Here is a 19624-nt window from a genome sequence, read left to right on the forward strand (position 1 = left end):
AGAGGAAAGAAGACATATTTTGAGGGCAGATATAGGCAGAGAGTGGGTTGAGATAGCCTCTTCACACTTTCTCCACCTACCTCCCAGCCCTCTTGAATTTTTTCCTTGAGATGTATGAGATCCAAAAATGTTTTGTGTGTCTAATGAGACATTAGAAATAGCTGAGAGTTGAGAGGTAGTCTTCCTGCAAGGGGTTACCACAAAAGATGATTGGTCAAAATGACCAGTTACTAAAGAATAAAATGAGGCCAGGAGAGCCTTTTGCAGAAACTACAGGGTGGCCAGCAAAAGCCGTGAATGCAAGGAGGATGTGACTAAGCCTGAAAGGATCACAGTGCCAGCCACCCTGAGGTAGGAGTGAGTCAGCAGAAGCAGGCCGCTGAGTTTTCAACAGCAATCATCTTGCACTTGCACAACAGGGAAACAGGAGCGTCATCAAAAGTAAATTCCAGCCGAGACATTCTCTCCCATATGAGAAGCAAAGGTAAGTCCCTCTGAGCTTTTGATCAGTCTGGGGAGAAGGAAATGAGAATGCATAAGGCAAAAATCAGAGAAATGTGTTTTAATCTAGAATAGCCTCGGTGATCCTGATTTGATAAATTTAAGTATTTTACCATTAGTGAGCATGGGAGTCACTAGGTTCATTTGGAATGAAATAATATTTCATCTTTGTTTAAGCTACATGGTGTGTAAAGACTACAGCTGCTACAATAGAAGTTAAATCAGGAAAGTCAGGTGTCAGAAACAGAAGAGGGGGTTTCAAGAAAGAGCACAGGTTCAACTCTAACAAATCCTGAAAAGGTTAAACAAGAAGTTTTGCATCTTGGTGAGCGTTGAATCCAGACTGCAAGTAAGAACTAAGTGAGTAGTGAACAGAGAAAGTGAATGTAGACTACTCTTTCAAAAAAGATTAACAATGAAAGAAAGGTGAACAATAGCAAAATTTCCTTAGTCTTAGTTTTCTTATCCATGAAGTAAAGGAAAATAATACTTATTAATGTAAAGTTGATATTAGAACTAATGTATATAGCGGGCATAGCAGAGTGTCTTACATGTCAGATGTCTTATCAATATTTGGTTCTGCCCTTTATTTCATCCTCTTTTCTTTCTCTTCTTCTGGAAATGGAACAAGTCAGCAACCTTCTTACAATACTTTCTCATGTGTTTGAGCATTGTTATTGTAAACTCTCAGCCTTATTTATTTGAATAAATAACATATACTCAGAGAGACATGATATGATAGGGCTAATAGAAGTCTCAGGTCATATCATTATAACTTAAGAAAGTAGGGATTCAGGTGAGTGAAGTGAGGTCTCCACAATGACATGAATAGGTAGGAGAGCCAGAACTAGAGCAAAGATTATTGTTTTCAACTACACTGTTCTTCCATTTATAGTTTGATCATTTCTGAATAGTCTGAAAGTAAGCATTTCTGAATGCTTACTTTATTAGTCCAATATTTAATTTGTTCTCACACTAGCATGACCTAGATCACGTGTATCTTATACGTAATTTAAAGTATTAGATTTATTCAGAACTCAAGAGATACCAAACTACATCCCTGTCTTAAGTCATCCTTATATGCATGATATAGCAGCCTGTGGCTTGGCATGATTAGATCTTAATTAAACATTGATAACTACCTTACAAATCAGTTCAATCTGGCATCAGTAAATTCCCTCAGGTGTGAAAGAAGAAATATCAAAGACGATTTTTAGTGCACACAGTGTATTTGGCACCACTAAAAATCAAGGCAAACTGGGAAATATGAAAAATATGTCTTTGCCATATAGCTGCCCTGTGGGACTCCCCTATTTTTTTCAAAAGAAGATATTTGTAAATAGAGCAACTGGTGGAGCTAGAAATGATCAGCCTCCAGTTTCCAGTGAGATGTCAAATAACCTACTTTAGTCTATGCTTCAAGCTAAATACCACTCATCATTCTCTCTAGGCACTGGGCTATTGAAGAGACCAATCCCTCATCTCTTATGAAAGAGGAAAATAGAGAGATTAGGCATGAGCATATCTGAAAATAAAGATAGGAGAAACCAAGAAAGATCACACTCTACTTCTTTTTTCATTCTAACAAATATTCATAATTTTTATGACTTAAGATTGCTCTGTCTTCTTAGAACTTTGGAATTTCCCCTCCTTTAACTATGGTCATCTCCTACACTGACCTGTAGTTAGTAGCAATAAATATTTGTAGGAAGCATGAGTTTTCTGTTATCTATTCTGCTGGTTATTCTCTTTCTGCTTTTCCTCCTGTCTGTTTGCTACCTGTCTCTGCTCTACTCTTTGTCTCTGAAAACTGATTCTTGCAAGCTGCACCCCACAGGCTCCCTTCTAGGCTGGTTTGTAGTTGGAATTAGGCTGGTTTATAGTTGGGGTTAGCCAGTGGGAGGTACCGGCAATATATTGAAGGGAAAGGAGAGAGATAAGCGTATTTATTCCCTACTGGCTGTCTGCTTTGGTGCTGTGATGTCGGTACTCCTGCCACAGGAGTGCTGTGATGGACATTCTTCACTTAACTCTCTTCCCTTAGAACTATTTTCCACTTTTCTTGGGCCTGCATGAGGCCCAGAAGACTGACCTCTGTGGATTGTATCACTCTCATGCCCTTTGGCTTCCACTTGGGTTCAGCCAATGGGAGATACCAGGAGGAGACCAAGGAGAGGGTGTTTTCTGTTGCCTCACCTTGACGCTGTGATTCCAGCTCCTTTCCTCCATTGATTACAGATCCAGTCAGACAGCCCCTCCTCCATGGCTTCTGTTCTCATTAAGTTCCAATGTTACCATAGGCCTAGTGATGGAATGGTTTCCCAGTGTTGCTTGCTGGATTCCTTAACTATGTCTATTTCTCTATAGACGATCCTTTCTTTAAAATCACTTCACTTAAAACATCTGAGAGGAATTCTGTTTTCTCCTGGGATCCTGATTGACACATCTGAAAATGGAAAGCATGACCAAAGTCCAAATTTTATACCCCGTTTCCCAAAATATTTGAGAGAAGAGACCCTCAAATGGAAGAATGAAGGGCAGCATCTGGAAAAATTGGGATGGTAATTCCTGGAACAGGGAGATGAGCTTGAAATAAGAACGTGATGAGCTTGAGCCAATAAACTGACTAGGACCAACAATTGTCTCTCAGGATATTACACTGCAGTTCTGGCCATACTTGTCAGCTCCTTTTGGTTCCCGGAATCCAAAGACTTATTGGGTTCTTGGAAGATCTCATTTCTGCATCCTGTAACAAAACTCACTCTCTTCCATCCTCCCTGTGGCTATCTCATTCTCAACCTCAGGCCTGGGCTTTGATATTACCATCTCAGTGAGGATCTCCTGACCATGCTCTCTCAGATTAATATCCTCTCGTTATCTTATATATCAATTCATTGTTTGGGTCCTTTATAAGATTTTTAATAGTGTTTAATTACTTTGTGCATTTTTCTTTTCTGTCAATTGTCCCCACTAGACAATTGTATGTATGTCCCCACTAGAATGTATGTTTCATGAGGATAGGGACTATGACTTGTTCAACATTATATCCCCAGAGCCTAAAATAGAGCCTGGAACATGAAAAATAATACTTGTTGATTAAGTGAAATAATGAAAGAATTGGAGAGAAAGAGGTGGCATGCATACTATATTTTTCCCTTTACCCCAACTAATTGCAGGCTTCTTAGGCCACTACAAATATCACTGTGCCCCCCTAAAAATTAATCCTGTAAATACAGAAAATAATAGGTGGAAATACTTGAGCTAAGGACCTGACTAGACGAATGTTTTGGGTGTAGTGAAAAAAATATAGGCTTTGGAACTAATAGCCATATATTAAATCCTGAATCCCTTAGTCAGTAGCTCTTTAGCCTTGGCCAAGTCATTTATTAATTCTGAGCCTCAGTTTCTTCATCTATAAATGGAGATGATAATTTTTACTTATGCAATTGACGGGCAAGTACTTGGCAACAATGTGCACTCTGTAGATGCTACTGCAATGGCAATACAATTACTCTTAAATAAAATTTTTGTTGTCAACATTTTCATTGATCAACAATCTTGTTTATCTCATTCATTGTTGTATTTATGGTGTCTATAATATTGCCTGACACTTTTAGATGCTCAATAGATATTTGTTGAATGAATATCTGTGCTTTAAGGTAATAAATTAATGACATGTATTCAGACATTCATGTATTCTGACATTTTGGTAAGCACTTTATATGCATCATATCATTTTACATCTGCATGAAGTAGATACTATTCTTTTTTTTTTTCCATTTTACAACTAAAAGAGCCAAATGTTAGAAAAAGGAATTACTAAGTAAATAATCTAAATGCCTTCTCCTGCCATCCCATCAACTCCAACCCCTTATGAGGAAGACAGGTATTAGCAGCTTGGCACACTCTTTCCAGAAAGTTTCCAAACCATAACTTTAGTGTTTTTAGGTAGGATGATAACTTACTTCAAGGATTTTCCCAGGTTTTAAATCTAATCTCTCATATTGCAGTTCCAATGCCATTCAGTGCATTTGTGCACTTTCATTCCAAACCTGCATGTTATAATATATAAAAACTTTGAACAATAATGTAGCCACTAAAAGACTACCTCTGCAGGGTAAATAAGTTATTAATTTTACTTAGAATACATTAAAAATGTATTAAAGTAAGATATCTATGATTCCTAAATTTGGTGGCTCAGCTAAATCTCTGATGTACAACTAGTGTAATTAAAAAGGATGGGACTTAGAGTTAGATAGAACTGGATTTGTAGTCTGGCTCCACCACACACTAAACAAGTAATCTTGTCCAAGTTAGTTAGACTCTCTGAGCCCCAGTTTCTGATCTGTAAAACAGAGTTAATAATGCCAATGTCACTCAGTGTCTATAGGTATTAAATGGATAATCCACATAAAAGCAATTTGCAAAGTCAAGCACATGGTCAAGCAAATGGTGAAGTGTTCTACATAAATGCTCAACTTTCTTCCCTTTCATTATTTTATAATTGTCTTAGCAATCAAGTAAATATTGTATATTCAATATTTTTAATCCATTTTTTCACTTGGTCTTCAAGGTCAAGGTAAAGAAGTTTAACAGTTTTGGAAACAGTTCTACTGCTACTATTGTTACTGTGTATGTTTCTCAATAAACTACAAAACTTAGGCTTCAGAATTTCACACCATGTTTTTTTAAACAGGGAATTTACTAAAACATAAACACGGAATAATTAGAATATGTGATTTTTGTCTTTTGGCATATTATGTGTGGATAAAACTCCTTGGATCTGCTAAAATCATCCCAGAATTTTGGAGTTTTTTGTTTTTGTTTTTGTTTTTGTTTTTTCCCAAGGCCAGAGATAGAAGATTGCATTATCTAAAACCAATGCTTCAGATCACGGCAAACTCTGATACTTTATGTTCAGGATCTTCTACCAGAAGGTGTTTCCTTTGTTGATTCATCAATTATGCACAGTGCTCTGTGAAAGGCACTGTGTAGAGCCCAGACCATGCCCTCTGGAACCAGACCGTCCCCTGGACGGGAGAGAAAGCATGTATTTTACTAGCCACGATACAAAGTAAACTTTGGTAAGCACCGCAGGGATGATGAGGTAAAGTATTATGGAATTTCAAAGGAAGGAGAAATGTCTCCCACTGATGGAAGACTTTGAAGGGCTTTTTAAGTTTAGTGAATGGTAAAGGAAGAACTTAAAAGATATTGCCATTAGATCAGGCACTGAGAATGCATTGGTGATCCAGATCCTGAATCATGAGAAAAGAGAGTTTGGGTGACGGCAGTACTTCCATCTCGGGAGCCCCAGAAGCTCCAAGGATACTGTTAATTACAGGCCAGTAGAGGAGAGCACTTCTGTTCACTTGATCCATCCTCAGTTATGGTGAGTCAGATTGCATTGTAGCCATTTATTTTTCTGGCTTCATGAGGAGCTGATGAACTCCTGCAGGGCAGAGACCTTGTCTTTCCTTTTCTAGCATGTAGCCAGGCTCCAGCAAATTACAGACACTCAACATGTGACTGTGTTGTGAAATGCAAGACCTATCAAAACAGAGAACCCAGGCAGGAAGAATGGGTTTCAGTGATGCCAATATAGTTTAAATCCCTCACAGACAGAAGTTTTGGGGTCTGTCGAGGAAAGTGCATTCAGGTCATGCAGGCATGAGGCTGGGTCTGAGCTGCTTCCAGAATAGGCCAGGGTTGGCTGGGCTACAGTGGCACACTGAGCCCAGGGAAGGTAGACGTATGCGTTACTCAGCCTTGCTTAGTCAATAAGGCTGGGTTTTTCTTTATTAGCCTCTGGCTTGAAGTTGGTGGTGGTGACATGAGACTTGAACACAGACATGTAGATGTAAGGATGCTTAAATGAGAAAAAAAAAAAAAAAGAAAAAAACAACCAACAATGTTGGAGTAAAAACTTGACTCAAAAGTCAAAGCTTAGAGAATAGTTTCATTTTACTCTTAAATGTTTTTGGATGCATAGTCTTCTAAAGGGGTAAGTTACAGATAAATCTGGAAAAAATAATGTAGAAGAGTAATTTTCAGAAAGTCTTGGCTCCTCTCTGACTCCTTAAAGACAAGACATGGACAAACAAAACCACTAGCCACCTGACTGGTTGCTGTAAGGATCCAGAGTCATGAAAAATTTCTGATACTGGGGAAAATGCCATCTTCACACAGCTCCTCCTTTTGACTCTAAATTAATTTTTAGGCACTATTAGTTGGCCTGATGCACAATGTTTTCCAAAATACAAGAAGGGAGTTCATAGAAGAGACCAATACAGACAATGGTATATTCAAGGGCACTTAACTTCAATTGGTCGAGTTAAGTGTCTCTCAAATTATGGTTCTTGGACTGCCCATGTCAGAATCATCCAACAAGTGGGTTAAAATGCAGATTTATCAGCTCCATTCAAGACTTAATCAATCAGAATCTCTGAGAGAAGAGTTCCAGAAATCTGCATCTTAAAACACACTTGTCACCCATTCAAGTGATTCTGTTGTATACTAAAATGTATGAATCACTGCTACATTCTGCAGACTTTATGAACTAAAGAGTTCCTCTCGTTGTGTTTGAAGATTAAGTTACTAAGCCTGTGTGTTCTAAGGTCTCTTTTCCCTATCAGCCCAGAGCAAGGAGCTGGAGGAAGTGGAAGCAAGGCTGAAGTAGACAAAGTAGGTATAGAAGGTCCTTGCATAAAGAGGGGCTGGAGTTCTAAATATAAGGAAGCCAAATACAAGGTTGGAACAAACTGGAAATCATTATGTTGGCAGACAGACAAAGCAGACAAAAAGCGGAGGATTCAGTTGCCAAATAGCTAATCAATGTATGTGGTTAAAACTTCATGTTAAAAACTGCAACATTGGTGGCACGCATGGTGGCAAGCATGGTGGCACGCATCTGTAGTTCCTGCTACTCTGGAGGTTGAGGCAGGGGGATCTGTGGAGCCAAGAGTTGGAGACAGCCTTGGCAACATAGCAAGACCCTGTCTAAAAAAAAAAATTAAGTAAGGAACAAAGTCCACACCAGGCAAATCAGGAAAATGGAAGACCAGATCTAGGATGGCTACAACATAGAGAATCCAACTATATAAAGCTAAGTTTGTCCTCAGCCAACAGTCTTTAATTATTTTTTTCCAAATAACAGGAGCCATGGACTTAAATTGGGCTAGACTGAGACTTGAAGACAATTAGGAGAGGAGTGAAGTAGAAAATTAAAATATGTAGTACTACCCAGCCATTATTTCCTTCCTAAGAAACAACATACAGTTTAAGTTCCTCAGCACTGTACGAATTATTTAAATAAAAACAACAGTTAATATTCATTGAATCCCTCTATGTACTAGGTACAGTTTTAAGCATCTTTCATGTATTCACTCATTTAATCCTCACAACAATCCTATGAAATAGGTACTATTGATATTGCTGTCCTTCAGATGAGAAAACAAGTAAAGAGAGGTTAAGCAACTTGCTCAAGGCCAGGTGGCCCCAAGTGCAGAGTCAAGATTTGAACTCGGGCAGTCTAAATTCAGGTTCTGAATTCTTAACCACTATTTTATACCGTCTGCTGCAGCGTAAGTATGTCTATGGATTTTATACAGAAATCAACTCTCAGTTGTTGGATTTTATACAGAAATCAACTCTTACTTGCAATGAGCTATTAAGGCTCAATCATTGTTAATGCTGTTATTTAATACAATTAGGAAAGCAATTTAGATGTTCTCTGTACAGCATTGCCTACTGTTTATGTTTAAAATGTACTCAATCCAACGTCTTATGTATAAATGCTAACATCTGAAATCACAAATATCTGATCTGTGATGTGATGTGGTTTTCAAAGAAAACAATGCCAACATAATTTTCATGGTAGGAAGGTAACCAAAGAAACTCCAGGAGTCCGAGTGTGTCTGTGTGTGTGTGTGTGTGTGTGTGTGTGTGTGTGATTGATTATTTTGTTCTGCATGCATTCTTTTTTTCTTTATTCAGTGTTGGCTCAGATTTTGTGGACTTGTTCAAACATTTATTTTGAAATGTACTAGTGCACGTACACAGAAGAAGCTATACCTTTTTATCTTACATCTCTAGAGTTTGTCTCCTTGCCTGAGGCTCCATGGCACACCATAGCTTAAGGGAAGGGAGAAACTTAAAGAAAGAAAACCCAGGTTGAATAAGAAAGCCTTATGATTATAAAACAAAGTGGAGTTACTTTCAAAGTGAATAAGAAATAAATGAAACAGAATAACATTTCCTAATGGTTTTGTCGTGTTTTTATGACACTCACAGTTTTATTTACATTTGTAGATTGCTTTCTCTTTTTAAAATCCAGAATCAAGGATGTCTCTGGTAAGGACTAACCTTTCAAACTGCACTGACAATTGTTGGTGACTGCTTTATAGTTACCCCTAATTAAACACTGTTATCTCTCTCCATCATGCACATTTGAAATCCTTTTTAAGATAGCAGCAACTGAAACCACACACAACACACACACACCACCCCACATCAGAAGTGTGAACAACAGAAACAGAAACATAGACAAGGTTGCAGAGAGCAAATGTGAACTTTCCCTCCAGAATCTAGAGAATAAAGGCCAAGCCAGAAGGTTTTTAAGTTTATATGAACACATTTGATTTTACACTCTCATCTGAGCAAGTTTAGATTACTGGTTTGGGAGATGTCACTATGTGTCCGGTCGGAAATGTAGTCCAATGCCTGGCAAATATAAATTAATGTATGTGAAAATATAAACTAGTGACAGCAAAAAGATGTACAAAACACATGTGTTCTAGTATAATTCTATCACAGGGAGATTCTGCTTTTGTTTAATTTTCTGTTTTTATGCTTTCTAATAGGTTGTTAAAATTTTCAAATAAAGTAATAAAATGCATTCCTGGCTTATTTGGTGAACTATAGGAAGTATAATAACATGATAGGAAAGAACTAAAATGTAATTCATTAGCTCAAAGTTATTCTTAGATACCTCTTATTACCCTCCAGTAAGCAAAACAAACAAAACAAAAATACAAAAAGCAATCCTCTGAACGTTATGAAAATTATCCCTGGGCCAGGTGCAGTGGCTCATGCCTGAATGGAAACACTTTGTCAGGGGGTGAGAGGGGAGGATAGCTTGAGGCCAGGAGTTCAAGACCATCCTGGGCAACATAGGGACACCTTGTCTCTACAAAAAATTAGCCACACATGGAGGTGTGCACCTATGGTCCCAGCTACTCGGGAGGCTGAGGTGGGAGGATTGCTTGAGCCTGGGAGGTCAAGGCTGCATTGAGCCTTGATGGCACCACTGTGTTCCAGTCTGCGTGACAGAGCGAGATGCTGTTTAAAAAAAAAAACCCCATAGTGATACCAAGTAAATAAAGTGAATGCTTTCAGTTTTTAAAATTTAGTTTCTCCAACATTTTTTGACTTTTCTATTTGTCACTTTATTTTTACTCTTTTTTCTTAAAAATACCTGCCATGAACGGTGAAACCCCGTCTCTACTAAAAATAAAAAAAAGTTAGCCGGGCATGGTGGCGGGCGCCTGTAGTCCCAGCTACTCGGGATGCTGAGGCAGGAGAATGGTGTGAACCCGGGAGGCAGAACTTGCAGTGAGCCAAGATCGCGCCACTGCATTCCAGCCCGGGCGACAGAGCGAGGCTCCCTCTCAAAAAAAAAAAAAAAAACACCTGCCATGGTCATAAATTCTAAATCATCAGGGAGAGAAGATGTGAATTAAAGGGAGTAATAGTTGGTAATATTTTTCATACTTTTCAGAATAAGCTGAAGACTGAGGGAACAAAAGGAGAAAGGTAAAAAATAAAAGGTATTTAATAAACTGTAACAAGCAAGATATTTACGTCAATCAAATTACAGCTACACTTTAGAACAGTTTCAAATTTCATAACACTCCTCTAGATCATTTCCAGTGGCTTTTTCCCCCCAGACCAAGAAACTGAGCAGAATTCTGATTGTACCAAGCACTTCTATGTATACATTATAAGGTTGAAACAAGGGTATGCTCCTCCGGATACGCGTGCATGTTGGGAGGCACGTGAGTGATTGGAAAGGGTGGGAGCAGAAAATTATGATTCCTGTCTCAATGCACAATCTCAGGAGTGGTTATTGCCTTAAAGACTTAATCAGTATCGTTAATGTTATCCCCCCCTTTTTTTTTTTCTTTTTTGGAGACGAAGTCTCGCTCTTGTCCCCCAGGCTGCAGTGCAAATAGTGCGATCTCGGCTCACTGCAACCTCCGCCTCCCGGGTTCAAGTGATTCTCCTGCCTCCGCCTCCCGAGTAGCTGGGATTACAGGCGCCTGCTACCATGCCCGGCTAATTTTTGTATTTTTGGTAGAGACAGGGTTTCACCATGTTGGCCAGGCTGGTCTCGAACTCCTGATCTCAGATGATCCACCCGCCTTGGCCTCCCAAAGTGCTGGGATTACAGGCATGAGCCACCGCACCCGGCCCGTTCATGAGATTCTTTGTGCAAGTGTTTACTTTGGCTTTTACTTGTAAAACAACAATGATCCAGCAATAAAACACCTTACGTTGCCTATGCTCAGAAGAAGCCACGACAAGATTTCTGTCACTCTCTAGGTTTCATTTTTAAACTTCCTACAACCCTGCCTTGAGAGAAAATTAATTTACTGGGGCAGTGATAGGGGACATTACAAAAGATTCAGAAAATATACAAATATACACATTGATTAAAAGACATCTATATCACCCTAAGATTTCTTTTGGCTTTTCTTCATTTTTGTTTCAATTTTGTCTCTTCTTTTCTTTCTTCTCTTCTTCTTTTCTGTACTTTTCTTTATCTCTCTTTTTAATTTTTCTATTCTATTTGATCTTCTAGATATCCAAGACTTGTAAACTGGAAAGGTGACTTTTACCAATGATTGTCCACCCATTCAGACATGCCAAATAGCTTGCAGAAAGTTATGTACACAACCAGGTTAGAAAAGAGGGGAACCTGAGAAGGTAAACCATGCTGGTAAGAAAAGTGAACTGGTATTCCATAGTTCACTTAAGATGTAGTTTTTAATTGAATAGTGGTACCATAATTTGGAAACTCCAAACACTCACCCGATGTTTAAGTGTTTGGTTTCTTTAGGAATAAAGAGCCTCCAATGGAAATAATGTAATGTGCCTGAGTCAGGTCGGCTTTTGGAAATAATTAACAAAAACAATCTAAAATCTGATCTGGGGGGGCCTGAAGAAAGATTAGTCATGCACAAATTGAGATAAGTACGAACTACCTCTCTGTTTCTCTTGCAAGTACTCTTCAAATTGGGATTTTTGTCTAGTTTATGAAAATAATTACCTTTTTAAAAAAGACTCAGTTCCATTTTTGGCAACTGACATTTTGTAGATCATAAAATATAAATTCATGTTCTACTAAGTAAAACAAATCAAGTAGGTGAGAGATAATTTTCTCTTTTGCCACTCTTCTCCAAAATCAAATTTCTCAGTTCTGCAAAGCTTTAAAATCACACATTTTAAAAATAAAATACAACTGTACAAGAAAAAATGTGAATTATAAGAGCATTAAAGCAAATTTATAAAGGTTCATTTTACTTAGTATTAGAAGCAGTTTTGCAAGAAACTGGGATATTTTGCAGAGTTAAGTGGTCAGTAATCTGCCTAGTTTGAGAAAGCTGAATTAGCAATTCCTTCAGGAACAAATGGCTTACTCTTGTTATTTGAATGTTCTTTTTTGAAATATTTCATCAGCATCATACATACACCATTTCTTCATCATTTAATGATACCATGGTGTGTTTTAAGAACCCTTGTATCTATACTTTGTTGGCTCAGTAAATACATTATTTTCTCTGAATCTACTGGATCATTACATAGCACATTTGTAGAGTTTATTTCACCCATACCTCAGTGCTAAATGTGATTATTTCTTGTTTCCAGGGAAATTTAGTATTGGAGCAGCACAGCAGGCGAAGCTAAACCTAGTGGTAAAATTAGATGGACACATAATTCTGAGTGTTTACTCAAAGGGTTCCAGTACTGCTTTATCAATGCAGGAAGAAACATTTAATCTTCTCTGTATGATCAGCGTCTTTCACAATACCAGCCATACATTTGATTCTTGAGAATGTTTGTTGGATAAATGAATAATATAAAAATTCAGTCATTACATGTTTTTTTCCATTCAGATATCAGTCTGGCACGCTACTGAGTGTAGGATGCTCGCATTCAGGTGAACACATGTTATTTCTCAGGAACCACAGAGTCTTTCATGGCCTGACACAGGAGGTTGAGGTGGAGTAGAGTCTGGCGTTACTTGTCTTCTGTGTGCCAGTACCGGCTCAGTACTTTACCTTTGCTTTGTGATTAGCTGTACAAAAGCACTTCAAGGAGAGCATGATTATTCCCACTTTACAGATGGTTCAGGACTGTTTGGTCCCAAAGTCCTTGTTAAGGAGAATTTGTTTAAGAATAGAATTTAAACAAACATTATAACAAGTTAACATTATTCGGCAGTGGCTGAGAAGTTATCATGCACCAGAGAAGAAAGAATTATGTGAATCTTATTACTTTCCTCTCCAGACTCCATTTAACAAAATGCACACACACACACACATACACACACGCACAATATTAAAACAAGTCTTGGAATTCAGCCTTTGCAGGCCCCAACTCATACCTCCAATTACATTTATAAGCCCTTTTTATTACAGAAAATGCGTTTAAGAGGAATTATGTAAGATTTATTTAAGGCGAAACCCATGAAAACTTTTTTTCTTTTCTACTTTTGTTTTTAAGCTCAGGTCAAACTGAAAGAGAAAGTAAATCAGGCAAAGAAACCTCTTTATTTTTCATTACAGTAGCAGTCAAATGGTATGTGTACAATAAGCTGAATTTTTAAGACTTCTTTGTAATTTTTTAAAATCACAAACAATATTAAAATTCCAAGTAGATTGGGATGCATACTTACTTATAAGAGTTATGACAAAACGAGGATTAAAATATTTATATACAAAAGGATTACACAAATTTAGAAGAAAATCAGTAAGACCATCATGCACAAGAAAGATGAGAACTGACAGTTAACAAAAAAGAAAGATAAATGGCTTAATAAACATTGTAAAATCTTTAACATCACTAACAATTAAAAACAAAAGTGAAGACAATAATGCAGTTATATTTTCTCCAATTAAGCAGCAAGGTTAATTTTTTATTTTATTTTTTATAATGCACAATACAGCTAGAAGTGTAAATTAGCCAACAAGTTTTGTAAAGCAGTTTATAAATATGTATCAAAGAAGCTTTAAACATGTTTCTAGAGTGTTAATCTAAGGAAATACTCTGAAACGCAAGTAAATATTTAAATATAAAGGTATTCTTTGAAAATATTCTTTTATAAAGTAAAAAACCAGGAAATTCAATGTCTTCAAATAAGAAGCACATATGAAAACCATTTAATATGCTGGAAAATAAATTCTTGTGACCTAATAATAATAGTTATAAAACAGGCTATATAAAACTACATGACAGTATGATTTCAACCATAGAAAATGATACTTAGTGAAAGATGTCAATAGCAGTGATAACAACAGTTATCTATGCTTATTTCAATTATTTTTACTTGTTTCACTTTGTTTTTCTGTATTTTCCAAGTTTGCTTTCATCGCTAGAAAAAAATTACAGAAGAAAAGAGAAAAACCAGAACAAAAGCAAAACTCTCATCATATAGGCTCAATTAGATGCAGAAAGAGAAGAGGAACTTAATCCTGAGCATCTCAAGTTGACATGCGTTTCCTTTGTGGTCCAGCTTCTGTATAGCATATCTAGCGTCAAAAATCCAACCCAAACCAGGTATTGATTTTAGTCGACCACCAGATCTAGCTGATACAACACAGAATGACAAAGTGACCATCCAAGTAAATACATTATTAGGATGCATCAATCTAATGTCCAGAACAAAGGAGGTGATGGCTCAGCCTACTCTGGACTCACCAGACCCTGTCTGGATGGTATGGTTAGCGCTGTGCACCTGAAACAGAATGGTGAATAACTACAGTCTGTCCAGAAGAGGGTAGCCATAATGGCAAAATGTCTTGAAACCCTATGACGTTGCTGCTTAAAACTCCTCCGTTTTTTTATTATTTTTGGAAAAATGTCCGTAAGTCTACAAAACCCAGCTTCATCTGGGAAGACCCTCCCTGACTCAAAAGTCTAGTCATGCAGTTTTTGTTTCAATTCCTTCAATAGATCAAGTTACTCCTCACTTCAAAACTTAGAATTCCCTGGCTCGTACTTTGAATTATTTTTTGAATGAAGGAATGAATTCTGTAAAGCCTGTCTGTATATTTTTGTGATCACTCTCCCCTTCTACATCTTAATTTATACATAATGTTTAGAAAATGAGATTCTAAATCTGAAAAAGAGAAAACAGGTGGGAGAGGAGGGGATATGATTCCTTCTGTTTAACTGCATTAACTAGAATTAAGATTAATTACAGTTCTAAAACCATAAGGAAGAACGTTCTAAAAACTACATTTAAAAACTGGTATTGGTGCAAGGAACTCCCCTGTATGAAGTGTGTGCAAGTCATATTTGAGCATAAGCATGGGTTGGAGTTATCATAAAGGGGATTTTTCTGTCGGGTAGCTGAGTTTCATTACTCTCAAAAAATTACTTCAAAGTACGTGATTCTGTGACTTAGCAATCTCTTTGGCTATAGAGGCACTACATAAGGAAGAGAAGATTTAAGACAACAGGAGGCATAGAGCTAAACAAAGAAAAGCTTGGGGAAAAAAAGGAAATGTAACACTGTCTCAAAACATTTGATCTCATCATTTCGAACCTTCTCTGAGGCTAGGGTTGGCAGGCCTCCCAGAGAAACCAAAACAAAGCAACCTAACAGGGCACCACAAAACAAAAGGCGACCTAAGCTGGGTGATGAGAAGATGAAAGCCGTGTGTCCAGATTCACTGAAGAGAGAGAGAGGAGACATGAAAGGCAGGCTTTCTCTTTAGGGTCCTTTTCAATTCACTTAAAGGCACACCTTTGAAATGCACATCCTCAGCAGAGAGGGGGCAGTTCCCTGAATCCAGAAGTTGAGGCGTTAATGACCATGGCTAAAGGAATGTGTTGAAATGTCAGTGCAACTGCTTTCTCTATCTTCACTATCCTTAACCAAAAGTTGTGTCATCAGTCTGGAATGAGCAATGCCTGCTCAACAAACCCAGCTTTTTTCCTTCTCTTTGTATTTGCTTATTCACAGTTCAGAAATTGTCCAATGACCTTCTTACTGTCTAATCAAGGGAATTCATATTGTTGTGGAAAGAAAAACAACTTCCATTTGGTTTGAGTGAAAGATCCACATGATGTTTCTGTTTGAGACATGAAAGATGAAAACTGAGCTATACTGTATAGTTTAACCTTATTAAGGGGTGATTTGTTTCCCAGCTACAGTGTGGAAACTCCTTGTGAGGTAGAACACAAATGTTTTATTTTTGACTGCTGCTAAAAGATATTTATGTTTTTTGGGTGCTATGATGTTTATTGGGTTCTCACTAGTTTCAGGCAATGAGCCGAGTGATTTGTATGCATTATGTCCTAAATCCTAACAATAGCCTGGAAGTAGATCCAATTATAGCCCTTTTCACAGAAAAAGCCTAGAGCGGGTAGGTTGCTTACTTCAAGTCTACAAGCTTCTAAGAAGCAGAGCCAGTTATATATTTGAGAGTTTCATATATTTGCACATCACCTGTCCACTGTAGTTCAGCATAAAACACCGTCATCTGCTGCTATGGACAGATAAATACCCTTCACACTTCTTGTTCATTCTGACAGAAGCAGGTACTGTAAAAACAAACGAAGTTCAGAAAATGGTTCATATCAACTGTATACTCTTTATTGCTGTAAGAATTGGGAAACGCCGAGGTGGGAGGATCACTTGGGCCCAGGAGTTTGAGACCAGCCTAGGCAACATAGGGAGACCACAAATCTACAAAAAAGTACAAAAATTAGCCTGATATTGTGGCATGTGCCTGTAGTCCCAGCTACTTGGAAGGCTGAAGTAGGAGGACTGCTGGAGCCTGGGAGGTCAAGGCTTCAGTGAGCAGTAATCATACCACTGTACTCCAGCCTGGGCAACAAAGCAAGACCCTGTCTTACACACACACACACACACACACACACACACACACACACAAATTGGGAAAGTAGGATAGTATCAGAATTAGGAAACACATAATATTACATTTATTTTAACTTCGTTATTAAAAATTTCAAGTACATTTCGAAATAGAGAGAATATTATAATAAAGCCCCACATATTTATCACCTAGCCTTATTAATGATAATTTTACCGTATTTCCTTCGGCTACTATCTCTTTTCTCAGTTGTTTTAAAGTAAGATCCAGATACCATTACCTCAGCCTTCAAGTTCTTTAGCATGGATCTCTAAAATTTGAAGACATTTTCTTACATACGATTCACTCCTAAGAAAATTAACAAGTTCCTTATCATGTCATACCCAGTTGGTATTTAGATTTCCCATATGTCCCCAATTTTCCATCAGTTTTTTTTTACAATTGTTGAAATAAGTTCATCATGATAGTGATGAAAGAGATTTAAGAAAACTTACTTCTACAGACAAAGCAAATGTGGGATGGATTTGGAAGCAGAGAAAAATGGGATGGGTACCTGTCCAGGACTTACCACATGCAGTCTGGGAACTCAACTTAAGTCGCCAACACTACTCTTAAACCCCACCTGTGTCTGAGCTTAAATGAAAAATCATAGCATGAGGATTAAAATCATAGGCTCTTTAATCAGATTGCCCAAATTCTCCACTTACTAGCTGTGCAACCTTGGGCAAGTTAATCTCTTTGTGCCTTAGTGTTCTTCTATGTGAAATAGAAATATTAGTATTTATCTCACAGAGTTTTTGAAAAAATTAAATGAAATAATATGAAAATTAAATGACATTGAACAGTGTCCAGTATACTATATGTGCTCAATAAGTGTTAGCTGTTGTCAGCATTATCGTTGTCATCATCATTGTCATCAACATCACCATGTTAGTTATCATGATGGGGACTGGCTCCAGGCTAAAGACTGATCCTGCAGCTGATCAGAATACAGGAGTAATGAGAATGGAGAATTGGGATCAGCGACTTCATACATTGTTTTTCCAAATTCTTTTTTATGCTGTCATATGATCCTTTTCATGAAGTTATTTTAAATCCACCTGCCTAGGGCTGGTGAAAAAAAAACATCCAAACAAACAACTTACTGTCTTAAGCTAGTGTCCAGCCCCTTTGCGTGGGTTTTCTCCAACCCAGCAGCCACTATCCAGGCTCTGCAGAAGAGGAATCTTTTTGTCCCATCTAAGCAAAGGTTTTCATGCACTCCATAAATGCCACCTTGGCTTACTTAGCTCTCCTAACCTCGTTAGCCTATGAACCTCAAGTATTTTCTACCACTTTCTAGCCTTGCCTTTTCACCCATTCATCAATTCAGTTTCTTTGAACTTGGACCATCCTCCCCTTACTCTCTCATTTCCTTACTGTATCTCAGCAGAAGCAAGTCATTCAACAAGCTGTATTGAACAATCTACTATGTGATAGGCACTATGATCATCATTGAGAATACAGAAACGGATAACACATTTCTACCCCTAAGGAACTCAGAGCCTGTATGCTATCATGTGGATAGCCACTTGCCTGGTCTGTTTTTGCTTCATGGGTGTGTCACAGACAACAAGATGTGAGAGTCTATATTATTGATCATCATTAGAAGAGTTAGAGTGTATTGAATTATATATTTGGTCATCAATTTAAAAATTTTCCATTTATTGCATTCATATTTATGACTGCCATAAAATAATTTTGACAGTTTATTTTATGAGGAAAACCAAACTCAGGGTTATAGACTATTAGATTTACTGGAAGAGTAATGAAGAATTCTAAATTTGAACTGTCTAGCCATCACAAAGTAAAGGGGAGCTTTCCAATTATATATATGGCCACCAATTCTGCAGAATTCCTATAAAAATCAATTATTTCTCTTTCTTCCCAGCCCTCATTTCTGAGCCTCTGTTGGTCATGCTGTTGCAAAATTACTTCACCAAAGTGTACTACTGTCCACATTTTCAGCAAATGGAAAATTAAAGGCAATTTAAGATGAAGTGACATCAAGAGGGAAGCAGAAAGACTAAAATTGTGCAAGCCTCAAAGATTTTCTGGAAATAAATGACACAACTCTGGATTTAGCTGGTCCATTCCATCCCCAGATGCCTTCATTAGAGGTTTAGGACTGTCACATGCCATCTTCCTTTCCTTCCATCTTAGGAAATTGATTCCTTTCACCTACACTATTCACTTCTTTTGTACATATTGACTGATAGTACATAAGAAGCTTCATCCAATTCCTGATTTAAGCACTAACTTCAAGGGTAGAAAAAAAGATTTCAGTACTAGCCTCACAGGTAGAAAGGATGATTCATTCATTAGGCAGGGGTCCAGCAGAGGTAACAAAAAATGAAGAGAGAAAGCAAATGCAGAGATTGAAGAGTTCTAGAGTGGGCAAAATAGGATGTGCAGAAGAACAGGAGACAGGTCAAGTATAGCCCACAGGGTGTCAATCAAAGGTTTTAGTTCCCAAGAATGGTCTGGCTGGAGCTGGTGGTATAAATTCTGTCTCCAGAACATCCAAACTGTGTTTTTTGCCCTTAATTTAATTTAGTTCATTTAATTTTAAAACTCAGACCAAGCAGAATATGTTGACTTAAGGGTACTATCCCTGGAACAGACTGCCTACATTTGTGACCCTTTCTAGTTAGTGGCTTTGGATAAACTATTTACATGTCTGTGCCTCAATTTCCTCATCTGAAAATGGACATAACAGATGTACCAACTGCATGGAGTTGTTGTGAGGATTACTTTTGAGAATGAGTACAGGTAGTCAGGGTAAAGCTCTTAACTACAGTGAGGGCTCATTAATTAGCTGTTAAAATCTGAAAGAATATAAACCTGCAGTCTGCAACCATACTTTCCATCACAAGGAGAAAGTCATTCTGTAGTAGGAAAGAATAAAGTCAACACACAGACAGAGATGAAGAGAGAGAGAGGAAGTCTCCATTTGAGGA

At 37.7% G+C, this 19624-nt stretch overlaps 1 long non-coding RNA gene across 1 annotated transcript in view; it reads left to right on the plus strand.

Moving 5' to 3' along the window:
• The first annotated feature begins 286 nt into the window (after positions 1 to 286).
• LOC134737997 (uncharacterized) overlaps positions 287 to 19624 on the plus strand; it is a 34489-nt gene continuing 15151 nt past the window's right edge. The window contains exon 1 of the long non-coding RNA XR_010123472.1: positions 287 to 484. This is a non-coding gene — a long non-coding RNA (uncharacterized LOC134737997). The remainder of the gene's footprint in view (positions 485 to 19624) is intronic.

The sequence above is a fragment of the Pongo pygmaeus genome, chromosome 13 (genome assembly GCF_028885625.2).
Source record: "Pongo pygmaeus isolate AG05252 chromosome 13, NHGRI_mPonPyg2-v2.0_pri, whole genome shotgun sequence".
Lineage (NCBI taxonomy): Eukaryota > Metazoa > Chordata > Mammalia > Primates > Hominidae > Pongo > Pongo pygmaeus.